Genomic DNA, 10,316 nt, shown 5'->3' with positions numbered 1-10,316 from the left:
GGTGCTGCCCTCCGACAGGCGGTTAGCATGTGACTGACCTGGGCCTATCAACTGGGCCTGGGAAGGATGGACAAGTGGCCGGTGATAGGAATCCACCAGCTTTTGCAAAAGCTCTAATAAAACACTTTTATTTCCAACAATTTGAGTGTGAGCTCCATTTCTCACACAACGATTTAGAATCCAATCCTAAAATGTGTCAATAAAATCCGACGGGACACAAGGAGTTACAGCCCTTCCTTCCCGCCCCCATTGTTTTTAAGGCAAATGGGACCTTTTAAAAAAAAGATCGCTTGTTGCCAAAAATGTCTGCCCTCAGATATAATCTGATGGCATTGTGTTGCAGTAGCTAGTGCTCTCCGGTTTGTAATTTTGAAACTCTCCTCTCCCCTCCCTGGCTCTTTCGATAAGATCGTTTGAAAGGGGGATGAAGAAAGGGGAGGTCGCAGGAGAAATTAAAATCGAGCTTATGTGATTTGTGAGCGTTTTACAAACCCCAAACGAGGGTGATTTGTGTCCTCTCTCTCCTCGTTTGACTACCGTAATGTTGCAAAAGCAAAGAGCAATAAAAACATACACACACTCTAGAACCGGGATAGACCGGCAACCTGGTGATATCAGAGACAGCGAGACCGAAGCCCTGCAAACATGTTTCCTTTTTTTCCCAACCCCCATCAGGGGACTTGTGAAGAAGGGCTGTGGGGTTGCCTAAGGATCCGGGAGCCGAATAGACCGACTGATTGGAAGATAAAAAAGCAGAGATGGAGGCGGGGGAAGAGCGAGCTCTCTGCGGGGACTGGAGCGAGTCCACGCCCGGGGCCAGAGCTGCAGAGCTGGCGTGTATTCAACCAATGCTTCCCAGCTAAAGCAAGCACAGGAAAGAAGAGAGGGGAAAGGACGAGGGAGAGCTTTTCTCCAAAGCAGGTAGGCTGCAGACGTAGAACGGGGCTAAAACTCTTCCCTCAAATCGACTCCAGGATGGAGCCCCCGTTGCAAAGGAGGGTGGGTGGGCAAGGACGGATCGGGGGTGGGGGTGGGAGGAGGCACCAGCCAAAGCACTGTTGCTAGCTTTGCGGCAGTACGAGTGCATGTGGAGCTCGCCATTAATCCGACACTGCGATCCGACATATGGGGCTGGAGGGAGGCCCTTTTGTTACCTCCTCGGCTCCAGCTGTGGAACAGCGCAGGCAGGTGGCACCACCACCATCCGTTGCCGGTTTTTCCGCCCAATATCTTCCGTTTCCTCGGTAAGGTTAAAAATAGGGGGCTCGGTAGAATTTTTCGGGGCGCGTACATTAAAAAAGCGAAATAACATTTTGAAATTTTAATACTCCTTTTTCTCAAACACATTTTAGAGAACCCGGGTGTCTTTAATGCCGCCGTAAGAACCCATGTTTCAAAATAGCATTTTTTGCAAACGCGTTTGGGGTTGCGTTTTCCCCAAGGAGTCGATCGGAGCCTTGGTAGATGCAATCGAATCGGGGGCCCTTCCGTCTTCCGCGCGTCTTCTAGATAGGCCGCGCCGCGGCATTCGGCCATAAAAGGGCGAGAGCAGAAGGCGGCGGCTGTCTCAGTCGGAACGGAGGTAGATGGAAAAACTAGGCGGTACAAACTGCGGCGCAGAGATTCCATCTCCTGCTGCTCCAACCCAAGCTGCTTTTAGAACCAAAGTGGCGCTGCCAAGGTGTGAAAGGAGCGGAGCGGTAAAAAGAAGCCGCCGCCTTGTAAAGCCTTTCTCCTCGCCTTCAGCGTGAAGGAAAACAAATGCTGCGGGGGAAGTCTTGGTTTTTTCCCGCCTTCCCACGGTTGCTGCACTGTGGCTTTGTAAATTACGTGCAAAGCATTTTGTCTCCCGCTTTGGATTTCTCTTACTTTACCGCGCTGATCAGCCTGACGAGGTCTGACACCAGCATGGCCTTTTCGACCGGTTAGAGCCAGCGCGCGCTCCGCCATCCGGAGGGTGGATTCATGCAGACGAATTGCCTGGCGTCTCTCCCTCCTCTTAGCTCTCTCGACGAGCAGCTTTTTCGCCATCCCCCACCCGCTGCAGCTAGGTGTAGAAAATCGGGTTAACTAGGTTTGACTCGTCGACTTCCCCTGCGCCTTAGGCGCGCAGGGGGAGGCGCTCCCCGGGGGTCTGGGCACTGGTAGAGGGAAAGGCGGCCGCCGCAGCCAGAACGAGCTGCCCTCCCTTGGCTCTGCCTGGACACCCCTAGCCGGGTATTCATTTATCCCTCCCGCTAGCCAACCATCCTCGCCCCCCTTCCACCAGCGGCTCTCCTGCTCCTCCCCACTCGCGACTGCCGCCGCCACGAGGCAGGCTTGTCTCATCCTTAACCGCCTCGGCGAGGTTACACCGACGGAGAGACGCGGAACTCGTTTGCTGCTCCCCTTTCCTCTGCACACGCTGGGCACTGTTCGGCATCTTGCTCCCGGTCGACTAAGTGTGGTCCGCTGCTTCGCGCTCTGGTACAAGGGTTTGGGGGAGCTGAGGTTCGTTCTTAAGTGGCCGGGAAAGCTGCCTTCACCGTCCGCCTGAACGACGGGGAGCAGTGTGGGAGCTCGCCTCCCCCGCTAGATTGTCCGAAGGGGGGAATAAAGGAACGATTTACTCTATCGGAAGCTGCCGCCTTTAGGATCGTCGCTTGGACTGGGATACGAATCTTATTGAGATAAGAAAGGGATATTGCTAGTGAAGGGAGATTCTGGACTTGGGAACCCAGCTGATTTCCTTCAGATTATTTTCTTAGGATTCCACGGGGAATGTAGATTGAGATCTGTTAACGCAGTTATGTGTATATCTTGACTAAATCCCGTCGAAATTCAGTAGAGCGGAACGGAAGGTAGAAGAGCACGAAATCCTGTGGAGGAAGGGGAAAGATCCTGGAATCCGGCGGTCTCAAAGTTCTCCCTCCCTGTAAGGGCGACTGAAGTTGGTTGGCGAGGAATGCTGGCACTGCTGAGAGCCGACGGGGCGAGATCTTCTCGTCGACTTTCTTGTCTTCAAGCGTCAAGGCGGGGAGGAACGAAGGAACGGGGCCAGGAGGCTGGAGGCCGAGTTGGGGTTAAAAAAAAACCTGGGTGGCAGAGAAATCCGGCAGGGGCGGCGTCGGCTAGATTTCCCATTGGGTGGCGTCGGCAGGGCGTGCGGAGCGGAAAGGGGCGGGGAAGCGAAGCAGCTGCACCACCAGCTCGGCTCTCCCGCCCGCCTGGAGACAGGCGTAAAGGGGGAGGGCTGCGACCAGCAGCAAAGACGGGGACGGAGATTGGATGGCGATTGTGCGGCCTCTGAAGGGTGGTGGAAGGGGAGAGGAGAGGTCCGCAGATCCCTCCCCTTTGCCTGGACTGCCTCCTCTCCACCCCTCCCAACCGATTCGCCTGTATTCCGCTTACCCTGTCGCTGGGCGATGCGTTGCTTTCGAATATACATTCGGCTCGTCCGAGAAAACCAGCCTTTTCATTTGTTTCGCCCACGGATCCGCTCCGGCCCCCTATTTTTCCCCTTCATTAATGCTGGCTGATATCTCCTTTAATAATTCTACTTTGGTACCGAGGATCTCGGTCACTTTTTTCCTTTCGGTTGTGATTCTCTTTGTCACCTGTCTCAAATTATTTTATTGCCTTTATTATTGCTTCTACTCCTACAGCTGGAATTTATCTTAACCTTCCTCCAGAGATCTTTCTAGTTCTGTCATTTTAACCTTGTAACAATCCTGTGAGGCAGGTTAGGCTTAACTGTTTAAGTGATCTTGAGCTTCCCTAATGCAAGTTCCCTTGATTTCCACCCCCACCCTCTATTCCTCTCCTGTAATCCATCTACCCTTCCCCACTTCTCTTTTGGTTTTCTTCCTCCCCTGTGAAATGGATTCTGCTTGAAGCAGCTTTCCCCACCAGCATCACTGGAGGTTTTTTTCAGTTAAGCAGACTCTACCAAGCCCCATTTCCTTGTGCCCCCCCCCCCCCAATTCTCCTATATAGTTAAGTCTTCCAGGTGCAGCCCCATTTTCTGTTGCAGTATTCTGAAGAAAGAAGTTTAGGCTGTTCCTGAAACCATCTTAAGCCATTAGTAGCTTCCTCAACTTCATAGGCAATTTTTAGCCCTCCCATCAGATAGAGGCATTGTGAGGAGCTGTCTTCTCTTTCAGCTCCCACTTGCTCTTGAATACCTGAGTAGTTCAGAGGTTCAAGGATTGTTTGATCAGTGTATTAGTTTCCAGGAGCTACTAACCTAAACTCCCATGTTTGCACTGACAGCTTTTGTACCTTTTTGTGAAGGTAAGACTGGTAAGCTGAGATCATTCTTACAATTTATCTTTTTCAGGGTCAAAGTTGATTGGTGCCACGTTGAAGGGGTAAGAGGGAGCTGGAAGGGGGAGACCCAGGAGGTGTCACCCTTGGGTCTGAAAGGTGGAGGATGAACGGAGCAGCAGATAGTCCAACTGATTTAGAAATGACAGCCCCCCAAAAACAAGGTGAGAAGGAATGCTGGAAAGGCCAGTGCTACAGTAGAAAATTATGCAGAATCATATTCCTAGCTGCCACTCCTTGAAATATTCAACTTTACTAAATAAGTTGCTTATTAAATTTTAAAGATGCTTAGTTCCTTTCATTAAAAATAATCCCAAACAGGGCTTAATACTGTTGCTAACAGATAACATGTGGAAGCAAAGTTTGAAACATGTATGATTCTCAGATATTTTCTATGGTCACACAAACGAGGTGTAACACTATTCTGGTTTGATCAGCAATGTCATCTTATTGGCTATTTATATTGTCTACATTTAGAGAACACAGTGACTCTGGCTTGTGGTTAACCATGAATACATCTCAGGGCTGCCCACCAGCAAACAGTGTGGCTGGAGCCACCCATATCGGTTATTCTAAGGTTCCTGTATCATCTGAATGTGCTGTGATGAAAATACACTTAAAAACCAACCAAGGGTTCCCTCTCTTGTTTCTGCTGGCTGGAAGAAGCCATTTTGTGCTATATTTAGATGATGCAGGAACTTCAAAGCAAATCACAGAGTATAGTTTGCAGCCATACCTCCTGTGGAAAGGGAGGAGAAGCCACAGTCTGTAAATCCATTGACAGCTAAAGTATGTTCACAGCTTAGTTTAGGGTGTTGTGTGTGTAGAAACATTGACAGTGCTCATGTCCTTGCATCTATAGAAGATGCAGAAGAGTTTTCCAGGTGACAGGTGAGCCATAGCATCTTGGATTTCTCTGGACAACAAAAATGTTGCTTCCTGAACAATTTGGGGTGTATCTTAAAGAATTTTGGGCTGCTAATCATGAAAATAACCTGTAATTTAACTTAGGTACGATTTTATAGAAATCTTCTGTTTTTACACAATGGCATTGTACACCCTTCAGTACCTGTTGTCTATGCTGCACACATCAAAGAAACATATGAAAACATGGAAATGTTGTTGAAGCACATCCAGTATACCAAGTACAACTGGAATACCTGTGGAGATCTAAAAGTAGTGGCTCTGCTGCTTGGACTGCAGCTCCGATATAGCAAGTACTGCTGTTACATATGTGAATGGGACAGCTGTGCAAGAGAGTCGCATTATATTAAAAGAAAATGGACACTAGAAAGAATTTGGTTCCAGGACCGAAAAACATGGCACATGATCCACTTGTTGACCCAACAAAAATATTTTTGTCTCCGCTTCACGTAAAACTTGGACTGATGAAAAATTTTGTGAAAGTGATGAGCAAGGAAGGTGTAGGTTTTCGTTATTTGAGACAGAAGTTTCCAAGAATAACTGATGCATTTAAGGAAGGTATTTTTGCTAGTCCACAGATCAGATACATCATCAATCACATGCGGTTCAAAGATCTGTTAGTGGGGCCAGACAAACGGAAAACATTCAAGGATGTTTTTGAGAATTTTCTTGGCAACTACAGAGCACCAGACTACATTTGGTGGTTGGCAAACATCTTACAGCATACAAGACCATGAAGTGCAACATGTCACTGAAGATTCATTTTCTGCATTCACACTTGGACTTCTTTCCTGAAAAACCAGGTGCAGCCAGTGACAACCTTGGTGAAAGATTTCACCAGGACATTGCTACAATGGAAAAACAGTATCAGGGCAACTGGAACCCATCAATGCTGGGTGACTATTGTTGGACACTGCAGTGAGAGTACAAACGAAAATCAGCACTTTTAGACCCATTGAACTCATGCAGCGTGTCGGAAGCATGCAATTAAAAACATAGAAGTTAATTTCATATTTTTCAAGTTTCCTATATGATAGTCATCCTGAAATTATATTTGTGTTCAGTTTGAGGGGGTCTATCATAATCAAAAAATTTTAGAAAAATTCGTTGTCCAGTGAATTAGGGTACAGTCTAATCCAGTGGTTCTCAACCTTTTTAATGCCGCGACCCCAACCAGTCGTAAGTCGAGGACTAAACCGGTCGTAAGTCGAGGACTAAACCGGTCGTAAGTCGAGGACTACCCAACCGGTCGTAAGTCGAGGACTTTCCCTGCCCGGGAGCGCCGCGCATGCGTGGTTCTGCCCCCTGCGCTGGCCGAGGCGTAGCTGGCAAGCGGCAGAGACAGAGCAGGCCAACCACCAGCTGGCCCAGCTCAAGGGAGGTAAGGCACCCGCCGGAAAAGGGGGAAAAAATGGACAGCCTTGCTTGGCGACCCCCGTGAAATGGTCGATCGACCCCAAATGGGGTCGCGACCCATAGGTTGAGAACCGCTGGTCTAATCACTACTTGCTATGCAGCAAGAATAGGCAGTTCATGCCTTTGAAACATTTTGAGCTATAACTTTCATAATCTATTACAGGTAGTCTTCAACTTAGCAACCATTCAAAGTTACAACAGACCCCTTAAAAGCTACTTATGACCCGGTTCTGAAGTTCCAACAGACATCCTGCCCTCCTTATGGTCACATAACTGCATTTTGGGCACTTGGTAACCAGACTGCATTTACAGCTGTTTGCAGCTTCCCATAGTCATGTGACCCGATTTGCATTTTTGCTGGAAACTGGTGTTTACCTCTGGTTTCTGGCAAAAAAACACCCCTAGTAAACAATGGGTTGACTTAATGACCATGTTGTTCACTTAATGACTGCCACAAAAAAGGTAGAAACAGGTGCGGTCACATGGTGATCTGCTTTACAACCATCATGACTTACATAATTACCAGGCTCAATTACAGTCATAAGTCGAAAACTACCTGTATCTTTCATTGTATTTAGTTGGATTTATGGGAAAAGTAGTCCAAATCTGTAAAGAGTGCCTGTGCTTTAGAAATTATAAGACCCACTGACTACTGTGAAGTTCACATTTCAGTAAATATGTCTGTATGGTTATACCATTAATCACTGAATAAAGTAAAACAAATAAGGTCAAGACCCTCAAGAAAATCCAACTTTCACTATCTGTTCATGGTTTTTCCTCCATGATACAATTCATAATACTCTTGGATTTTCCTTGGCTACCAATTGAGGATGTACTTTAATATTTCCAAACCCATGACATTGCTTCTGTGATCTTGAAGCAGATTGCTAGTTGTTTTTATCAGCAAACTTTAAGAACTGTATGCTCCAATTTTATAGGTATAAGAATTGGATCCACTGTTTATCATAGCCACAAGAAATATCTACGTTTGTAGTCCCAATTGTACATTAAAACTTGTAAAATGTCCACATTTGGATTTTTTAAAAAAATGTAATACATGGATTGTTTCTCTATTGCCTGTAATATAAACAATACCACTAGCTGTTGTTTCTATTAAAACTTTTAATGTGAAATGTATTGGAACTATAACTCCCAGAGTTCCAAAGACCATGCTGGCCTTGAGCAACCATACCAAGACATTTGAAGGGCACTAGGTTGGAAATGGCTGCCCTAGTGTGCACATTAAAATGCCTTGTATGATATCTTTCCCTTTTTTGCTTTTCCTTCAGATCGATGGACCCAGGAAGACATGCTGACCCTCTTAGAGTGCATGAAAAATAACCTGCCCTCCAATGATGGCAGCAAGTTCAAAACCACCGAATCCCATTTGGACTGGGATAAAGTTGCCTTCAAAGACTTCTCTGGTGATATGTGCAAGATGAAATGGATTGAGATCTCCAATGAGGTAACCGCTTGCTGGGCTTAAAGAGGACTGACATGAAATGATGCTTTACTTAGGATGAGTTCTGGTGTAGGCTGGACTTGGAATTCTGTGTTTGTTAATTTAATTTGAGCATTTGATCCAGGAACAGTTCCAATGTGATGACAAGGTCTTTTGTGCTGTCTGCCTATAGAGGTTTCCCCATTTGTGTTTTGGGAACTCTTTCAATATATTTTGTGTTCTCAAGCCACTAGAACATGGGTGTCAAACTCGCCACGTCACATGTCGCATCGCGACTCTTTTTGCATTGCCGGCAATGGGGTGGGCGTGACTTCGGTATGGTGAAACCGGCCCATGGGCCGGCAGTTTGACACCCCTGCACTAGAACTTTTTTTCTCTTAAAATTGTATTTCTCTTCTTTGTCTCCAATCAAGGCACCCCATTCCTCTGTCTTTATTTGGCCTGCCTGGTATTGCTCTTGACAGCTATATTGTATTCAGGCTGTACTATGTTTCCCCGAAAATAAGACACACCCAGAAAATAAGCCCTAGCCTGATTTCACTGGTCTACAAGGAGAAAGCCTTGGAAATGAAAGTAGCTAAATTTTACCAGAATTGGGTCACTAATAAAGGAAAATTAAGTCCTGAGTATTAATTGGCTCCAGTTTCCAAGATACATCTTCAGGGGGGATGTGCGATTATGCTCCATAACTTTTCTGCAAAATGTGATATAGCAATGAGAATGGTGCCACACCAATCATTAAACATTTATCTTTTTATTGATACCAATAGCATAGCTTTCCATTCATTTATTGGTTTTTCATGTAACATTTTCATGCTTTTTTGCATGAAAAACTGACAAGCTCTAACATCAGACATCACTCTGCAAGAGGTTCCACTGTTGTAATCTGGAGCCCAATAGCTCTACCTTACTCTTAGGCAATTCCAAATCCCTGACCAGGTCATTTAGTTCACTCTGTGAAATTAGATGTGGTTCAGGAGCAACATATGATGGGCTAAAGTTTGGGTCCACTGAAATCAACGGTTCCGGATCAGCTGCATCCTGTTCATCATCTTTATCATCATCTGAGTCTAGACAGGAGGATTCTGGTGGATCTGGTATTGGCAAGTCCTCACCATGGGGCACAGGACACAGTGCGGATAGAATGTTTGGATATTGCAAGGTCCACTTCTTTGTTGAGATCCCTTTTGCAATTCTGGGAACCATGCAAGAATAGCAGTTGCTAGTACGATTGGTGGGTTCCCTCCACACCATTGGGACTGCAAAAGGCATGGACTTTTTCTACTTGTTTAGCCAATGATGCAGATAGGTTGCACATGTAATGCAACAGTATGTCATGGTTCTGATAAATGAAACCCATCAAAAGAACTTCAAGGCAAGAATTCTTCCTTAAAGAACATTTTATTAGGATGCACAGTATCGGCGCTACATAGTTGAACCAAGTAAATTCCCTTCCCCCAGATACAAATTAACAAGTTGCAATTCCCACCCCCTGGAAGCAGTCATAAATCACATTCTCCAATTAGCCTGAAGCACGGGCTCCCTCTCCAGCTCCTCAGCCCGCCAATACGTTATCAGTTTGTGTCCTTGAGTTCCCACAGAGTTGCATTATTATTGTGGCTAGCTGAGCTCAAGCATTCACCCCATCCCCCCTTCTACATCTGATTCCTAAACAGAAAAAGCACGCTGAAAGCAGAGTAAAAATAGTTGCAATTTCCCTTAGTTCTCAGAGCGGGAACATCCATTGTCACTGCGTTGACATCCGGCCCCCCTTAACAAAAAGGATAAATCCTGCAATTCAAACAAAACCATAGGTTAGGGGTTGCCTCTCGGCTTATTAGGGTGTTTGTCATAAAATTTTTGAATGAGTCTGTCGGCTTGTACATCACTAGATTTTACCCAAGTGGCCTTGGATAATGGGTACCCTTTCCACTGTACCAAATACTGTAACTTTCCCTTATAAAGCCTAGAATCAAGAATATGCTTCACTTCACAATGTCTCTGTCCAGCTACTACCAGAGGGCCAGGTGCCTTCTTAGGGGGAGGTCATAAAGTGGAACCCCGGAAAGGTTTTAGTAGACTACAATGGAACACAGGGTGGACTTTCCCTAAAAGCCGGGGAAGCTTTAACTCCACCGTAACTGGATTTATGATCTTTACGATGGGGAAAGGAGCAAGGTATTTTGGTCCCAATTTCTTACTAGGCAAC

At 46.2% G+C, this 10,316-nt stretch overlaps 1 long non-coding RNA gene across 2 annotated transcripts; it reads left to right on the top strand.

The window, feature by feature from the left end:
* Positions 1 to 779: 779 nt before the first annotated feature.
* LOC107299470 lies at positions 780 to 8,320 on the top strand. Of its 2 annotated transcripts, none has more exons than XR_001549184.1 (3): positions 780 to 921; positions 4,319 to 4,469; positions 7,935 to 8,320. It is a non-coding gene; the product is annotated as an uncharacterized LOC107299470 (long non-coding RNA). The 2 variants fall into 2 exon arrangements; XR_001549183.1 differs by lacking the exon at positions 780 to 921 and adding an exon at positions 1,130 to 1,244.
* The last annotated feature ends 1,996 nt before the right edge of the window (positions 8,321 to 10,316 follow it).

This window comes from Protobothrops mucrosquamatus, unplaced genomic scaffold (assembly GCF_001527695.2).
Source record: "Protobothrops mucrosquamatus isolate PMUCROS unplaced genomic scaffold, P.Mucros_1.0 scaffold4977, whole genome shotgun sequence".
Lineage (NCBI taxonomy): Eukaryota > Metazoa > Chordata > Lepidosauria > Squamata > Viperidae > Protobothrops > Protobothrops mucrosquamatus.
The sequence above is the reverse complement of the archived record's forward strand: the minus strand, read 5'-3'. Positions and strand labels throughout refer to the sequence as shown.